The following is a 19,171-nucleotide window of genomic DNA, read 5'->3' as shown; positions in this document are numbered from 1 at the left end:
AGTGTGACATCTGCTATCAAACAGGTCTGACACGTCAAACATTCTCGCCACAGATGTCTTCGAGACATGGTAAGTGCAACAAAGCAGCGTGCTGTAGCAGACACTAAAGGTAGTTTTATGTATTTATGTGACTATTTTCTGGTCACTTATTAGAAGTTTAATATTTAAGAAAGACATTTTGTTTTGACAGTTATTTCACTTAGTTGCACTTTATTATGCACTTTGATGTCAGCTTTATTTCGTTTCAAAGGGATAGTAACTATCACTGTGCCTACTGTTTATTTTTTTTTGATTATATGCACTGAAGATGCGACTGTCTCAGATGAGACCAAATATGGACAGGGACAAACTTTGTTTTTTATTATTTCAAAAGAAGAAAAATGTCTCAATTTCTGTAAAGTTACTGTTAAGCAAGTTACTTTTTAATGCACTTTGAGATGTGACCAAAACAAAAGATGGTGTTTCTAATCTGCACTTAGTTTTTATGTTCATATGCACCTTAACCTGTGCTTATATTTACCTATCAAAATGTGTTGAAGTTGTGTGTTTGAAATGTAAAATTTAAAGAAGCAATATTTCAGCACAGGTTTAGTTTAAGTACTGCTCTTCTATTGCGTTTATGTCCTGTTGGATGTGGCAATACGTTTATAAACATCCAGTGTGTTTGTTATCTGTTTGTGTTTATTTTAAATGGTTAACTTTGCTCACGGTCTGCTAAAAACATCCTGCCCAGCTCATGTTCTTAGTCTGAAAATCCGGCCCGAGTCAGTTTTTAATTGAATAGCCCTGTTATAGGGTCTGATAGTGGTTTTATCTACACTGTAAAAAAAATTATTCCTGCACAAAAACTTTGGGTGATAAAATGGAATTTTACTTTCTTGCTTTTGGTATTTCTTGCATCTTTCTTGCAGGTGTTGGTCCAAGAAATAAATATGAAACTATCTCAAGCTCTCATAATAAAAGGCTTTTTTCAAGCGTGCACATTTGTATAGGTTCCCTGCACTAATAGGTGACGTGTAAACAGCATGAAACTACACTGTTAAAAACCAACAAGCAAAAAAAAAGAAACATATTAGAACTGTGATAATCTGGCAGCATGGGTGCCAAAAGAAAGATGGTTTAAAGGGTGGAACATTATAACATTCATAAACTGTGAAAAAATATATTTGCAATGACAATTATCTGTAAAATAATATTTTCAGCTGACTTAAATACAGTAATAATAGTGCGATTTTTCTGCTACACACTGTAAAATGACTAGTTACTGTTTTTAAAAACACAAATTTTTGATGTGGGCATTATGTACAGTTTTGACCAAGAAAATTAATACTTTCCCCCCATAATCTTAGTAGATACTATCTGGAATTTAACAAAATATGAGAATTTTAAAAATTCTATTATTAAAAAAAATGTAATCATTAACAAAATTAAAATTACTATTTTTAATTCCTAACATATATATTATATCTTTCAAATAATATTAAAATACTAATATTTGTTCTGGCTGAAAAAAATGGTAATTTTACAGACAAACATTGTTTTTTTATTTACAGTTGTGACCTATTTTTTTGTGTGTCTGTTTTTTGTTTTGTTTTTGTTTTTTTATTTATTTCCTGATGTTTTTGGATGTTTTTTCAGTTAAGATCTAATAAAACATGTTCATATTTTTTCCCAATTATTTTACTAGATATTATCTGGAACTTAACCAACAAAAAGGGGAGAAATGTATAAAAAGGATAGAAAAATATCAAAATAAATTACTATTTTAAATCCCCATACAATTTATTTCAAATAACAGCAAATATTTGTAAAATCCTGATATTTGTTCTGATTTCAAAACCGAAAAAAAATCTGAAATTTTACAGTCAAACACTGTAAAAGAACACATTAGTTGTGAACAGTTTTTTAAGTAAACGTGAAAAAAAAAAAAGAGATATTTTTGGGAAATTAACGAAACAGAGAATAATCTGTGGAAAATAGCAAGTTGTTAAACAGTTTAAAAATATATTTTTATAGTGTAGGGTTAATAACAATAAAATGTTTAATTTCAGATGATATTGATAATTAATACTGATTTAATAACCTATTTGCGATAAATCCCAGCAGGAAAAATGTTGAATTTATTTAGCCTTACTCAGCCATCTCCATAGTCTATTTACCGAAGCGCACAGATAATAATTATGTTAACACAACAAACAAAAAAAAAACCCACGAGAACGGATCTGACCTTGAGACGCATAAAATAAACAAAGAAAATAAAACCTGAAGCAGCACAAGTGCAGTGCTGCACTGTGCTGAGGTTAATGTTCATTCAATGTGTATTTTGTTGTTGACACTTTGTGAAGTAGCTCCAATCAGTATTTTTTAAACTGATAGTTGATCCACCGTCTGCATAATGCAAAAATATCAGCTGGAGTGTGAGAATCTTCTCCAACTCTGCAGAGCATCATCCAGCTCATTGTTTCCAAACCCACAATTCTGACTCTCATCAGCACAGCCTCCAGATGTGGCAGGCAGCTGGCTTCAGTTGGAGAAAAAAATAGAAAAATAAACAACACAGAAAGCCGTAAACTGTAGTAAATCACTCAGCGCTGAAAGGCCAAAGTTAGCAGTCAGTTTGTGAACATTTTGGAGCGTTTAGCAGCTGCACATTCAGACTTTTTCCCCTCAGGAGCTGCTCAAAACCAGAACGGACTCACATTCATCAAGATTAGGAATTCTTCTCTGACCGGATGCTTTGGTTAGCTGTCAGTTAACAGACTCACTTTGTCAACAGCACATGTTAAAGGTGATAAATCGCTCCGTCTCCCAGCAGCAGAGTAAATGTTTGGTTTCTCTTCACCCCCTCAAAGTTCCTTTTTCATATTTACTGAAAAATGGACGTGTTTGTTGATTCAAGCCGCTATCTGAAAACATTTAGACGGAGGGGAAATTCAAGTGGTGCGGCAAGGAAAGCTGATGTGATGAATTGATTAAATGGAAGAAGGAGAAGTCGGGAGAGGAGAGGAGGTGAGCGGATATGAAAAGCAGCAGCAGGAGAAACCAGACGGAGGAGAGGAGGATGATTGGCAAACAGAGGAGGAGAACAGCGGGAATAGCAGAGCAGAGGTGATGAATGGCAAATAAAGGAGAGAAGGGCAATGATGGGGAGGAAAGGTGAGAGGAAGGGGGAAGAATAACAAAGAGAAGGAGGGGAGAAGAGATGCATGCCAAGCAGAGGAGGAGGACGAAGACGATGAGAAGGAAGAGCGACACGAAGCAGAGGGGCGAGGTGACGGACGGCACATAAAGGAGGCAAAAAGGGAGGGGAACGAAATGACAAAATGACAAGAGGGCGAGTCGGAGGAGAGGAAAGAGGAGGAGAGGAGTGATTCTGCTAAACAAGCCGGACTGTTTCCCATTCATGGTAATGGAATGTGTGAACGCAGCTACTGTGGTAACCTGCATCGATCCGAGATCCGACCGCCGCAGCTGGCACACGAAAACACACAAAACAAACACACACTAACGCACGGCAGGCCTGCAGCATCTGGGACTGGACTACACACACAAACACACACACGAACACACTAACCTGTGGCTGTTTCAAGTACGGACAGACGGACGAAAACAGTGAAATCAAGGACGGAGGAATGACACCAATAAACAAATGTAGGACAATAAGCGCAAGAACACGCTGAGGGTAGGAAGAGTTCAAATCGATTCTGATGTGTTTAGTGAAAAATAACGCAGCTGCTTCCAAAAATGATGGTACTATTTAGAGAGAAGTATGTTTTCTGCAGTTTCCTCCTGAGACCCGGCTCATTGATTTATGTTCTCTGTACTGTGCCATTGCAATTGTATTTTTACATTTCATTAATGTTATAATATTCCACCATTTTTACCAGATTTTGTCTGGCCCCCATGCTGTCAGATTTTCATATTTTTTTTACAATAAACATATTTTTCTCATGTTTTATTAAATTCCAGACAGTATCTACTATAATTATAGGAAAAAGTATACATTTTCTTGCTGACTATAAAACATAAAACTCAAAACTGCACATAATGTCCAAATTGAATGTTCAAAAATCTTTACATTTTTTATAGAGTAACTAGTTATTTTACAGTGTGTGGCAGTGAAATCACACTATTTTTACTCTATTTAAGTCAGCTGAAAATATCATTTTACAGATAACTGCCATTGTATTTGTACAGTTTATGAATGTTATAAGATTATAATTTTTTTACCATATTTTTTTCAGGCACCCATGCTACCAGATTGTCATAGTTTTATAATGTTTTTTGCATGTTTGTTTTTAACAGTGTAGTTTCATGCTATTTGCACATCAACTATTAGTGCAGGGAACCTATACAAATGTCCATCCATCATCTATACGCCGCTTAATCCTCGTTAGGGTCACAGTGGACTGGAGTCTATCCCAGCTGACTTAGGGTGAAGGTAGGAGACGCCCTGGACAGATCACCAGTCTGTCACAGGGCTACATATACAGACAAACAATCACACTCACATTCACACCTACAGACAATTTAGAGTTATCAAGTAACCTCAGCATGTCTTTGGACTGTGGGAGGAAGCCGGAGCAACCGGAGAAAATCCACTCATGCACAGGGAGAACATGCAAACTCCATGCAGAAAGATCCCAGGCCCAGGCCAGGACACGAACTGGGGATCTTCTAGCTGCAAGGCAACAGTGCTAACCCCTGGCAATCCTCATTCCAATGCAGTAGGACAGGGGAATGATGGCTGTGGCTCTGCACGTATTTGTGTTCACAGTCAATATATCCAATAGTCAAAGTGAGTAAAACCAGGGGAAGCAGGTTGAGAGCAAACATGTTGATGCCTTGGATGGTATATTTGTAGTAATACACATTGAAAGCACGGTAACAGCACAAGATAACTCTCCTCAACACTGAGTGTCTTCTCCAGCCTGTGGATCTGGACGTCTTAACCACCGAGCCACTGTGCAGACCCTGGACATTTGTTTCTGATCTATATATTTTGACTCATTTGAGCTCCCCTAATAAATCCTGATGTGCTCAGTAGAGGACATCCTGCCCTTTCCAATCATATCTCATGTGATTTTTGGATGCAAGGATACTTCTCAACAATCTATGCTTCCTATATCTTCTTCTACTGATGCCACGTGTCCACAGGATCCATCATTTCCACTCTTTCCATTCATTGCCAATGTAAGCAGCCATACAATGCATTCTGGTAACATTGCAATGCATTTTAGAGACAGAGGCCATTGTGTTTCCTGATCCTCATTTGCAGAAAGTTGGAAGTTTCTGCTACTTTATGCAAATCAAAGACATCCAGCTGCCACTCAATGCCTCTGGAAACTTTTACACTAACAGCTGCTTGTCTAAAATGACAACAGGTTCAGCAGCTGGAGGGCTTATATCTCACCTCAAATGTTCACTTTTTGATCAGCTGTTTTCGTAATATAAGAAAAAGTTTCCCAACGAGACGCCATGATGGTCCAGTTTGAAATGAAGCAGTAGACGACTCTTAAGTGAAGTTTTCGTCCAATCAGGTGCAGCCAATGCTTGAGTTGCTGCAGAAGAGTGCAGCTTGCGGTAATGGATTCCTGCAGAAGAGCACCCGTCGATCATGATATTCTCTCGCTGTACGCCTGTCAAGCGTATAATGTCGGGAAGCAGCGGGTTGCCTTACGTCTAAAGAAACGGCGCTGTGGAGACGAAGCAAAATCAATAGCGGCTTCAACCTTCCTATCAACATCAGCTGCACCTGATCGGACGAATGCTTCACTCATGAGCAGCTTGTTGAGAGAGGTTTTCTCAGATGGAGAAAATAGGTCATCACAACGGGTTTCTGAAAACATTTGCGGCGAGAAATAATACTTTCATTGATTTATATAGTATCCTTAAGGACAGCAGACACAAGGTGCTTTGACAGTCAAAACATGCAAACAGAAAAAAATCGAGCAAGACATAAGGAGACGAGGCAGAGCAGTCACATAAAATAAATAGTAGAAATGCTAATAATGCATTAAATGGGCAGTTTATTAGATTAGGACCTATATCAAACAACGGAACTGGGCAGATTAGAACAAGCAGTAAGACGAATCATAAGAATATGCAGAAATTACAAAATAATTTGCATTCACTCTTATCCAAGTCTATCAAATCAAACTTTGATTATATATGAATGAGAAGCGCTGAAATGATACTATGCGGTTCTTAGGGATTTTTGTGGCCCCTTTCATCTGGAAGTCTTTCCTATTAAATATGTTTCATTCAAAAATCAATTACATTCATTTCAGAATGTAAACAAAAATGCAGTTTACTAGTATCAGAGACAGAGTTGAATGTTGGGTCACGCTAGCTCTAGCATGATGAAGGTAAAAAGAGTAGGAAGAATAAGACGCAGCTTCGGCCTACACTGTTTCATTTCGCTTATCCTCTTCCGAGCCTTTCAGTCAAACTGTGGAGGAAACATTCTCCAACATTCATCCTATAACTCACCTACAAGCAACACCTGCAGGAGGGGAAAAAAAGGAGCCGAATGTGGAACACTGAGCCAGCCAAGAAGTATTTCAAATCTCAGGTGGTGAACAGATTACCTCCTGTCAACAGAGCCACACATGACCCACTTTCAGTCAGGAAACAACAGGCGCACAAACACATGTAGAGCGGGAATCTTCTCTTTGATGGGAACAAATCTAACTGTGCTACTGTACATCCCAAATGTGTGCTCCATGCACGTGTGTGTGTTCCCGAATGTATGTGTGTTTTGGAGACAGACTTGATTAATCATGCTTCTCATTAATCAAACCCGACTCGTGGCGCTGCCTTTAATCTCGCTGCTGGTGCGAGCTTTTTAATAACACACAATCATTTATTGGATTAGGTACCAGCTGCTGTCTGTGCCATTCTTGTTTAATTCTTCCTCCTTTGTCCCGCCTCGTTCCAAATATGGCACCGGGCTAATTAACTCTGAATGCCAGTCTGAGCGTCACCTCTTTCGATTTCCCGCCGACCTGCAGCAGCTCAGTCTCCTCGGCACGTGAAGCAGACGGAGGTTTTAAATCATTTTGATCTATTAAAACACGTCTCGTGATTGGCTGAACAGTTCCTGACAGTCACCTAGAGGTCAAACAAATATTAGAAAACCGGCGCGTCCATTCTCATCTTGTTCATTTACTGGCAGCTATTGTGGACGCAAGTGTCGTTGTGTGTAATATTGTGGTGAAAACAGATTGATTAATGCCCATAATTAATCCATCTGTGGTCACATATTAGAAAAAGCCGTCCTTCCTGTGTGTGCTACACCAGGCAGATGATAGCAGGGCCGGGTGGGCCGACACATCCCGGTGACAATAATCCTTCCACTGGTGCCACTGCTGCCAATCAACAAACAAGCAAGCAAAAACAGACAAAGAGGGAGGATTCAATCGTCCTTTTGCCCAATAACAAGAAAAAGCTGCAGCTGCAGAGCTCCGGCGCCTGGCTTTCAGAGATTATTTTTAATGTATTTTATTGGACAGTTTGCAGAACAGAAAAAGAGGAAAAAATGGAGGATAAAGGATGAAAGGCGATAGTGGTTGTTCACATCTTAAATCGCTGCACCGCTTGGATGCCACATGTGGGAGCTGCTGGAAAGGCAGCTGTAGCTTCAGTTTCAAGATCAGTTAATGGGTTAATTGCTTTTTTAATGACTATCTGGTTCATAAAATGGTTTAAAAAGTAGTGAAGTGTGATAGAAAAGGGTAGGATGGATGAACAAACACATCAACACTTGATCAATAGCATCAAGAAAAATGTTTGACAAAATGTTCAGTTTACATGCAACAAACCCCAAGCTGGCTCATTAAGGCCCATAATACCTCCTGGTAATGCAGCCCCTTCGCCCTCCATCATTCCCCATGTGGCCTCCGTGCAGGTCTCCCTAGGCGAGCTAGTCCACAGTCGCCTGGGTTTGATCATTTTACCCATTTACGCCGACAGATCTCGTCTAAAAAGAAGCTGTGACCGGTGGCTGACTTTGTGAGTTGAGCGTCACCATCTAAAAACACCAAAAACCTACATCCTCCACAACCTCCACCTAAACAACACACCCCTCCCTGCATCACCAGGTTTTACTCGCTTTCCATATTTATTGTGCCTCAAGGCGAGACTGTTCATGTGTGTGAATTTATTTGTGCATTTATCGTAGTTGTGTTAGCATTAAAATTACTACCTGTATACCTGCATTAATAGGCTAAATTAGGGCTGGGCGATAAATCGATTTTATCGATTAATTCGAGTTTGGACTTAATGTCGATTTGTTTTAATGAAAATTGATTTTCTCATCAACATCCGCCACCATCGCAGCGGGAAACGCACCGCAATCGGACCAGCATGCCACATGCAGCGCATTTCCAGCTGCAATCCGGTGTGTTTACCTGCAGAGGGCTGCAGCTCATTTGCATTAAGTAGACTGGACTTCTACTTTATGCAAATTAGATGCGGGGTGCAGAGATTCCACGCATTGTGAAACTGTCCTCAAACTTCTAAACTAGGCATTGGTGACCTAAAACGAGGACAGATTCAGCTGCTGCACAGATTATTTCTTGCCTCAAATGCTTTCAGAAATTAGGGGGTAAAAAAAATTTGGATAAATCGTGAATCGGGATTTTTTGTGAAAAAAATCTGAGATTTTTTTTTTAGGCCATATCGCCCAGCCCTAGGCTAAATGTAGGTAAATTAAGTAGTAAGTTAATTTAAGTAAGGTGGTTGATGTGTTTGTTTAAAAATGCTTCCCAAAATGATGCTCCTATTTCAAGTGAAGCTGCTGGACATTCAGCTCTCTTGCTGCTGCTGCTGCTGCTGCTCAGGACATTTGCAGGGACGGTTTAGTCAGTATTCAGCTCCCATTCTGTTATCCACACATCTGCACAAACATAAAGCGGCGATGCCCAGCATGCATGCAAACACATTGAGCAGAATGCACATTCAGGCAACACTGAGACACACACACGTCCTGCCAACGCCCACACCTCGCTGCCAGCGGAGTGAAAGAAGACAGTAGTTGAGAGAGATGACATGGGGGGGGAAAGATTTTAAAAAACAGCTTTTATCTGTTTTCTGCGAGGAGAGAGTGTGACTGGATAGCTGTCAAGAGGCCGCCACTGAGTGGTTCCAGCAGACTGAGAGCGACTGTGTGTGAATCTGTGCACGTGCAGCAATTACTTCATGTATGTAGCAGGGAATCACGAGCACGGAGGGAAAAAATTCACGTGTGGCCACCTTCCATCAGCCACTCTAAACGCACCAGCAGCCTCACTGCTGGAATAAAACATGAGAGCAGAGAGTGAAGGAGAACAAGGCGAGGAGGAAGGTTAGGACCCTCTCTTCAGCACGACGCCGTCCTCCTGTCCTCGCTCTCTGCTGTCATTTCACAAAGGAAAGGGTCCAGAGAGTGTGAGAGTTGTCACAGCACACTAACCTCAGCATCGGTAATAGAAAAAAGAAGAAGAAGCAACAGGACGACGGTTCAGCCAGACCTGTCAAGTCAAACACAGAGCGAACCTCAAACGTTCTCCCTCGGCTGCATCCGGAGCCTCACACACGCCCAGCTAATTGGCGTTTAACCCATCGGGCCCGGCGCCTGTTTGGTTCTAACGAGCAATTACATAACGCTGCTATCATCTCAGACCGGCTCAGCTGTTACGGAGCCGGGATCAGCTCGGTGCTGCCTTTCCTGTGCGCGTCGGTTCAACCAGATCAAGTGGAAAGTTGAATCCGATTGCATTTACATTTCAGAGGCAGATTTTTAAATTCATCACGGCACGACTTTGCTGCTGCAGGACTCAATTCACTAAAATGATAATGCTTGGTACACTGTAGAAAACAATCCCATAAAGATATCTGGCGGCAAAGAATGCAATCTGTGCAACATTCAAAGCTGTAAAACATGGTGAAAATAAGAGCAAATCTCTTTGAAAATCACAGTCAGGTGTAACAGATTAGATGGAAATGAGTCACTTTTTTTTTTTTTTTTACTTTAATATGTATATTTTTCTTTCTGCATTTTTTAAATTGCTGATTTAAATACAATTTTAAAAATTTAAATTCACATTCAACATTGTAAAAATACAGACTTTTGATGTGGACATTACTTACAGTTTTTTATGACTAATGTATAAATTAATACCCCCTTTTTATGTGATTTTACTAGGTATATTATTATTATTATTATTATTATTATTATTATTAATAATAATAATAATAACAGCTAAGAAATACTTAAATTTTTTCATCTTTAATATACATAATTTTTCTTTCAAAAAATCGTAAAAGTTTGTAATAATATGATATTTTTTGCTGATTTAAATACAGTAGTACAGTGTAATTAATTTTTTTTAAAAACATAAAAAACTGTGGAACACATTAACATCCAAAACTATTTTAAAAATTATATATAATGAAAATAATGGTATTTTTAGCAGATTTGAATGCAGTAAATGTGGTATACTTCAATAGCAAAGCATTTTAAATGAACGTATTTGTGAAAATACAGGAGCTGGAGGTTGGGACAGTTTTTTTTTTACCATTTTTAAAAACTTAAACATCATTTTAAAAATAATTTTTATTTTTAAATGATTTAAATACAGAAAAAATAGAGTTACTTTACAGTGAAAAATTGCAAAAGAATTAATGCCCATTTGTAAAGAACACAGATTGTTGTTTATGGACATTATTTACAGTTGGGGACTGTTTATGATTTCTCTGATTAATATGTAAATTAACACTGTTTTTGTTATTGTTCAGAAATTTACCATTAAAAACTGTTTTACAGTGTATTCCGAAGTCTTGCAGGTCAAATCATGGATCGCATTTTACTGGTGATTTATACGAGAATCTCTGTCTGTCCGGTCGTTTAATGTCAAACACTAAATATTCTGTGGCACAGTGTTCAGTAATTAGGCAAAACAGATGCATGATGTTCATCATCCTCCTCATTTTCCTTGGAAGGAGACAAGGACGATCCCACTGCTGCAGGACTCGGGCCTCGCTACATAATCCTGTGTAAACCACATCTCCCATGATGCCTGCTGGGAATGTGCCTCGACTGCCAAACACCCTGAAGTCTGCAGAAAAATCCCACGCGGAACTGTAGAAAGACCGGGAGCTTCAGCCGTTAACTTTAAATCGTGCTCTGCGTTACGACGAAGCCTTTTATGATTTTCTGTCGGCGTAAAAACTGAATCTCGTGTGACATAATTAACCTCCTTCAGTCGGCGGTGGAAAGCTTCAGATTCAGGAGAAAAAACAAAAGTCAAACCCAGAGGACAAACAGCAAGCTGTGAAACCGATCATTTAGAATCGGAGATATTTAGAAGGTTGTTGCTCAGCAGCGAAGTCGCGTCAGGATTCGGTGCTTCGGGTTCTCAGGTGGAGTTTTTCTGCAACTCTTTGCTTACCGCTGCAGGTGGAAGGTGAGGAAGATGATGAAATGTTCACTATGAGGCCACAGGCTACTCTGGCATCTTTCAAACTGCTTTGATTTTATTCCGATAGAACGAACGTCAAGTGAAGCTGAAGGAAAAATCATCAGCTTCCTCCTGGTTTGAAAATCTACAAACATCATCTGGCATCCATGCAGCAAATCCATCCTCAACCCACTCATCAAAATCTAATCAGGGATGTACGCCTGAAACTGCATCCAAAAAATGCAGGTAAAATAGTAAAATCCTCCCTCGAATCACTTTCTCTTCCCTTTTTGCTGATTCTATCAACTTGAAATACACTTTGTCTCTTTAAATTGGTTTTCAAACCTCAGCAAAAGTTAAACAACAAATAGGATTTTTCCATGAATTTACGAGTTATTACCTGTCATTCAACAAAACATAAAATAATAATATATTGTTTCAAAAATTGCTGTTTTTTATGATTAACTAATACCTTTTTGTCCTGTGTTTCTATTAGCTATATTATTATTGTTAACAGCTTAAAATTATTTACTACATTTTTAATCCCTAACACATATATTTTTTCTGTCAAATAACAGCAAAAGTGTAAAATAGTGCAACTTTTGTTGATTTAAATACTGTGAACAACAGTGTAATTTCTTTGTTTATCTGTTGAAAACTAAAATAATCAAGTGAAAAAACAGTAAATAATGATAATAATGGTACTTCTTGGCAGATTTCAATGCAGTAAATAAGATGTAATTTTACGGACAAATATTTCAAATTAACATATTTGTAAAAATACAGGAGGTGGAGGAGGAGATACTTTAAAAGCATAAAATTATTTAATATTTTCTTTAGTCCATAATATACATAACTTTTCTTTCAAGTAACAGCAAAAGTCTGTAAATTAATGCAAATTTTTGCTCATTTAAATACCATAGACTGTGTATTTTATTTTTTTCAAATATGTTTAAAACTAAAAATAACAAAAAAAACAGTGAAAACAACTGAAAATAATGATAATAATGGTATTTTTTAAAGCAGATTTTAATAGAGTAAATATGATGTACTTTTACAGTCGAGCATTTTAAATTAAAATATTTGTAAACATACAGGAGCTGGAGGGGGAGATAGTTTAAAAAATACCATGTTTAAAAATTAACATACATAGTTTTAAAATATTTCTTGAGTTGTTGATTCAAATACAGTAAAAAAAAAGAAAAGAAAAGAAAATGCCTAATTTTCAGGTGAAATGTACAGATTGTTGATGTCGACATTATTTCCAGTTGGGATTTGTTTTTCTCAATATTCAAAATGCAAATTAATACTTTCTTTCTGTAGATTTAGTAGTTCTTACCTGTCATTTGACAAAACATGAAAAAAATCGGTAAAATGACAGTAAATTGTTAAAAAAAATTGTTGTTTAAAGCTGCTAAAATAACTTCTTTTCACAGCGCATTAAGGAGATTGCAGGTCGGCTCATAATCCCATTTTAATATCAGGAGGAGCAGCTGATCTCATTAGCAGCCTCCAGCTAACCGGTCGCTCTGCCAGCCATAAGGACGCTCGTTTGGAGGAAACTTAAAGCCTCCGTGCTCGGATTCTTCCCAGGGGATTAAGAAATCATCCACACGTAGCGAAAAGCCGACCACCTGGAAATAGACTCTGGGATGAAGGGCCGGACGGGTCAGAGCCACGGCCACATAAGTCATTTTCTATTTTCCAATCACAGCTTCTTAGTTAATGGAGGTTTTACTGAGGTGAGCACAAACACCGAGGGAGGAAGGAGGGAAGGAGCAGATATCGACCGATGTGGGCTTTTCAGACCTGAAATACTGCATTTCATTTATCAATAATCAGCCAATTTAAAAAAAAATACAGATATATATAACAGGAAAATTGCCAAATATCGTCCAAATATCCAACTTATTTTACTGATTTTTTCCAGTATTTTCAAAATACAGCCAAAATAAATCTAAAATTACAAAAATGTCTAACATAAATTAACATATAAAACATTTATCAGTCATATAACCATTGTAAAGGAAAAGCTACTCTCTCCCTTTTCTAAGGTATTTCCTTGCAGTAGTTAGCTGACGTCATCCCAAATGATCTTCCAACAGGCAGACGCTGTAGGAGGAAGATACACCACGACTCTTTGCTCTGCTTCAGGTTAGATACTGTCTGTTCTGACCTGGCCAAGCAGACGAGTTGCCTCCTTATTGGTCTGTAACCTAAATCTAATGTTCTCCCTGAAGATCAGAGGGAATCCTCAGAGCTGATGCTGGTGTTTCCTGCATGAACTGCTGCTCTGTTGGTGTCACTTCCCCTGATATCGGTAAACATTACTCACAGCGGAAGTCATTTAAGTCTCCAGTGTGTCTTTCTGTCTGCCTCCTTCACCTCGCTGAACTTCCACAACTATAAAATTTAAATGAAAAAAAAGCTTTTTTTAATTGTTATTTATTAGCTATATGTATCAAACACTGATAAAAAGATATATAACAACATTTTTTGCTGTTGAATACAAGATATCCCCCTTCAAATAAACAAATCTCAGAATCAATTCTTCTTCTTTGTGTTGTATTCAGCTTTAGAATAATATTTACAGTATTAAAGCTGAATTTAAGGTTCATCTATTAAGAGTAAATATCTGTGAAACTACAAAAACGTATTACAAATGTATTTCAAGTCTTTTTGATTGTTAAGAAAAACTTTTCTTCATGAAATGACATTTTATGGCTGAATCACAATTTTAAATGTTACTTTAACATTAGTAATTTTTTGTACTTTTATTCGTATTTCCAAACATTTTGGAAATACATTGAATTCTGCAAAATTTGTGATTTTCAGATCTTGGACTCCTACTACATCTGGCATTTCCTCTGTGACGGAAATTTGTAAAGTCATTTACGTAAATATTCCATATTGTACAAAAACAAATCTGTCACAATACAAATATATTGTAATTTCAAAAATATGACCTTTTCCTTTAAATGTGTGGAATTTAAATTCAAATGTAATACTGTGAATATATTACTAAAATGACATGCAATTAGTGACAACTGAAAAAAACAATGTCGGCACTGAGATTTCTTTGCTAAAAAATGTTAAATGTCTTGTATGATTTCGGACATTTGTCTCCTGCTGTTCTTCTCTAGCTTCATGACATTTCTCTGTTTTATCATTTTTACTGTCCACTAAGGTCCAGAACTTAAAGTTTTATTAGTTACTGTTTTTCAGACGGCTTTTCAGAATTAGCCACTAGCTGTTAGCATACCATTAGCCACAGTGAGAGAAGCTAACTTCCTGGTTTGTGTTCAGTTTTTGCTGCTTGAGAAACATTTCTGAGACCACAGAGATGACAGACAGAGAGAGGAGGCTACACCACACGTGAAGTATAGCATTTATCAATAATCGATCAATACAAATATTGATACCAATAATCAGAAAAATGCCAAATATCAGCCACAATAAGCGGTTTATCCTAACAGTGGAGCAGCGACTGAAACTGTAACTTCAACAGAAACAGAAATCTGCATCACATCTTCACAGTTTTCAGGCTAAATGACGTCTTCTTTTCTCGTCTGTTGTTTACATTTTGTTTGTTTAGCAGGAATCAGAAGCTGCAGAAGATACATGACGTTTCTCTGGATGTGCAGGTGGATCACGATGCTCCAGTTTCATCACAACGTTTCTGTGGTTTTTAATGCGAACATGAAACCATCAAACTGCTCATTAGCGATTCTAAATGTGTGGAGGTTGTTCTGGAGTTCTGGACTGGAGCCCAGCACTGATGTCTCTTCACTGTTTCACTGGAACGTTGTTCCAGTCTCACATTAGAGGAGTTATTTCTCCATGAATTAACAATATATTCATCGGATTTTCATTTGAGCAGGCAAGCTGATCGGATATTTAGTTAATAAAAACGGTAATAAGAAAAGGACTGCTAGCGAGGAACAGTCGATGGAATTATTGCGGGATAATTAAACATTTGCATAATTTGGCTTTGCTAATTTTTAATGAGGGAGGAAAAGCCAGATTTATGTAAAGCACACAGTAAAAAATATGAAATCATATAAAATATACATATATAGTTTCTTTATTTTTATTTATATTTAATATTTATTTATATTTAAAAAAGTTATAAATAAAATTATAAAACAAATATCTAATGTGAAATAACATTAAAAATAAACTGGAAAAAACTATAAAATTAACATTTTTAATGTTTTTAAATTAAATTAAAATCAAATGCATCGTTAAATGCATGTGCAGATTTACTGGAATTTCACAAATATTTTCTTCTATATTTTAATTATTAACTGATGATTAAATCTGGGTTTAAAACTGTAAACATATTTCTAAAATTCAAAACAATTGCTGACGACAGAAAAAGAAATACTGTGAGATTTGTTTATCTACAGAGACACGTCTGGCATAATTTCATATGTTTTTACAGCAGAAATGTTGAATGAATGCGTTTTTATTAATGTATAATATCTTGAAGCAGTGCTAATCTGCAAAGTACAGTTTTTTATCATTATATATTCCATTTATCATGATATCTATTTATATAATTATATAAATGTTATACTGTAGGCAACTCCAGTGTTTAAACATCTTTCATTAAATATTAAAAAGCCATAAATATATGTTCTCGTGCAAAAATAAAGCTGAAAAATGTGTTTTAATAATAAAAATCTTTATTTTTTTTGAGACGGTTATTTTCGGTCATTTTACAGAACTGTTTTGGCACCTCAGCTGCTGGAAAATCTGTGTTTTTATCTGTTGTTTTAAAAATGCATTGAGTTTAAATGAAAACCATGAAATCAGACCTAAAATTGACCTTTTTATGAACTCTGTGAACTTTCCCCACTGTGGGATCAATAAAGTCCTTATCCTTAACTCGTCTCTGACACCAGTTTAACCTCGGCTCTCAACTGTGTTGCTTCTTCTGCTGAACTTTAACACTTTACGTTTCTTTTTTTAAGTACAGCAGTTCAGCATTTTGAAATATTGATGATTTTCACGTCGCATTTCGTCTTTGAAGACCTGCTTTCACTGCTGCTCTCTACAGCCAGCAGGATAAGCCGTTTAGGAAACAGACAGACGTATATTCCAGTTTCACTGTGGCGAGCAGATTAGCAGATTATTGCCATAATTGCCGAGCTCATAATAACACAGTTAGTGCTTTTGTTCGGCAGCTGCAGCTTCCCTCAGTGTTGCCAGCCTAATTTAATATTATTTGTCAGCCATAGCTTTAGATTTAGACAGTAGAAGCTGTTAGGTATTGTTGCTTTTTAACAATGATTTGCACGAATAAACGCAGGTAATTTAGCATTTTTTCAGGTAACATTCAGGTACTGACTGTCCTCTGGTTCATAACCAAACTGCTTCTTGTCATTTTAAACTGGAAAAGCCTGTGAAACTTAATCTTCTCTGCCGAGGCTGGAGTTAAAGTGCAGCTGCAGTTCACCAGTCTGACGGTTTGATGGTTGTCATCTGCAAATGAATTTTTGAGCCACTGAGAAGAATTTCACGTCATTAATGATTTCTGGGGTTTTGACATGTGAGCCGTTTAATCCTCAAGCCACTCGACTCTGATCATTTCTAATATTTCAGCACTGCAGAGGAGAAAGGAAAGGAAAGGGAAGGAAAAGAAAGGAAAGGAAATAGAGGAGGATACAGGGATTAAATGTCACTGACATGGGAGGAAAAGATGGCAGGATGTTCTTCTCTTTTTCCATCTGTCACAATGACTCAGATTGTCTCCAATCACAGCAAACAGAAGGAGCTCATCACTAGCGTGTAAACATTTTAGTATCTCTGTGAGGACATTCATAGCCAAAATGCATTCATTAGCACCTTAACCTGCACTGTAAAAATGTTTAACTATATTTTTTTGAATAATTCAGTGTTATTTTACAGATTTGCTGTTTTGTTAAATTACAGATAATATCTAGCAAAATCACAGAAAAGTATTGATTTACATGCAAACGAAAAAAAGTGTTCCACTACTTGTTACACTACTGTTACATTAATTTACTGTAATCAAGTCAGCAAAAATTAAAAAAAATTAATTAACACATTTTCCTTATTAAATTACAGATAATATTTAGTAAAATCACAGAAAATATTAATTTAACTGCGAACTACAACAAACAAAACGGTAATTTCTTCATTTGCAGTGTTTACCCGCAAGATTACACTATTTTACTATATTTAAGTCAGTCAAAACATTATTCTTTTGTAGATATTTGACATTATTTGATTGAAAAATCATGTCTATTAAGGATTGCAAGGTAGTGAATAGGTTTGAAGTTGGTTTAACAGTTTTTCCTTGTCAAATTATGGATAATATCTAGCAAAATCTTGCTCATTGACTGTAAAAAAAAAAAAAAAGTCCAGCAATGATAAATAATGTAAATAATGTCCACATCAAAAATTGGTATTTTTTTGTAAATAGTGTTATGTTTTTTTTTTACAACATCTGACTGGAAAATTCAACTACATTTATTGTATTTAAATGAACAAAACACGCCACTATTCTACAGACTTTTGCCACTTTTGCCAAGTGCATTCAGGGTTAAAAAAAAAATGTAAATAATTTTTAGTGATTATTTTATAGATTTTCATAGTTTTAGTAAAGTGAAGCTGAAATCACAGAAAATCATACGTTGACTATAAAAAGAAACATCCAAAAACACATCTAAAATCTATTATATTTATATTACAATACTAATTTACATATTGAGTATAAAAAGAAACATATCTACATTAAACATCTAAAACATCTATTATATTTATATTATTATTTTACATTTTGTATATTTGCTGTTATTTTTTTAATTTTTTACAACTCTTAAATCCTGCACCTTTTTTTTAAACACATTTTCTTGGCACTTTTACAGTTACATTTTCAACATTTTTTTTTTTTTTTTTTTACAGATTTCCTTCACAGTGTAAGCACTATTATTAACTTCCTCTGTGTAACTCCAATCCGACCCTAAATCCAGCCTGAACCCTGCGGTTGGTGTCAGTAACTCTAAACACACACTCTGCTGGATGCTGATCCAGTGAAACTCTGGATGCTGGACCTCTTATTGTTGCAAAATCACTCTTGATTTCACTACTGAGGCTCATTCCAAGAGTCTGACTCATTTAAATCACTGAACACGAAGCACAATAAACAGACTTTTGTTTTGGTAGCAGTCGTGCAGAAGCATCAGAGCAGCACATGTCCTCTGAACCTCATGACGGCTACGAGGACGACAGATGTTCGGCAGCAGCTATTTACAAGCAGCAGCTCCGCTAATCTGTTCTGCACTTTCATTTGGTCTAATTGAGGCAGACTTGGGCTGGATCCTCTTTTACAAAAAAAGAAACAGCCAGAGATACTTCTGGCTGAGTGACAGGTAAGTGTACGCATCAAAAGCAGCAGGGAGGGGAAATAATGAAATGAATTATGAGAAGAAAGCCCACTGGGCCTGCAGAAAAGCACCAGGCAATATCTCCCGTCATTTGACAATGATATACTATTAAAGAAGAAAATAGAAAATCCTGCCTTTGAAAGAATTCTGTAATTCTATCATGCAAATGAAAGCGCTCATTGGTGTTGCCAGACAAGGGCCGGACGTCTGGTTCTGTCTGGAATACTGAACACTTTAATACCAAAAGGACATCAACCTTTAGTGCCAAAAAAGAAACTCGGTTTTAAATTCCCAGGAGAAAATCCACTCAGTGAG

At 36.8% G+C, this 19,171-nt stretch overlaps 1 protein-coding gene and 1 long non-coding RNA gene across 3 annotated transcripts in view; one reads left to right on the top strand and one right to left on the bottom strand.

Moving 5' to 3' along the window:
* pvrl2l (PVR cell adhesion molecule related 2 like) overlaps positions 1-19,171 on the bottom strand; it is a 497,519-nt gene that overhangs the window by 461,486 nt on the left and 16,862 nt on the right. The gene's annotated exons all lie outside the window — the stretch shown is intronic.
* Positions 11,082-16,331, top strand: LOC111565397 (uncharacterized). The gene is made up of 3 exons (XR_002745902.3): positions 11,082-11,447; positions 11,530-11,687; positions 15,037-16,331. It is a non-coding gene; the product is annotated as an uncharacterized LOC111565397 (long non-coding RNA).

Source organism: Amphiprion ocellaris, chromosome 15, assembly GCF_022539595.1.
Source record: "Amphiprion ocellaris isolate individual 3 ecotype Okinawa chromosome 15, ASM2253959v1, whole genome shotgun sequence".
Lineage (NCBI taxonomy): Eukaryota > Metazoa > Chordata > Actinopteri > Pomacentridae > Amphiprion > Amphiprion ocellaris.
The sequence above is the reverse complement of the archived record's forward strand: the minus strand, read 5'-3'. Positions and strand labels throughout refer to the sequence as shown.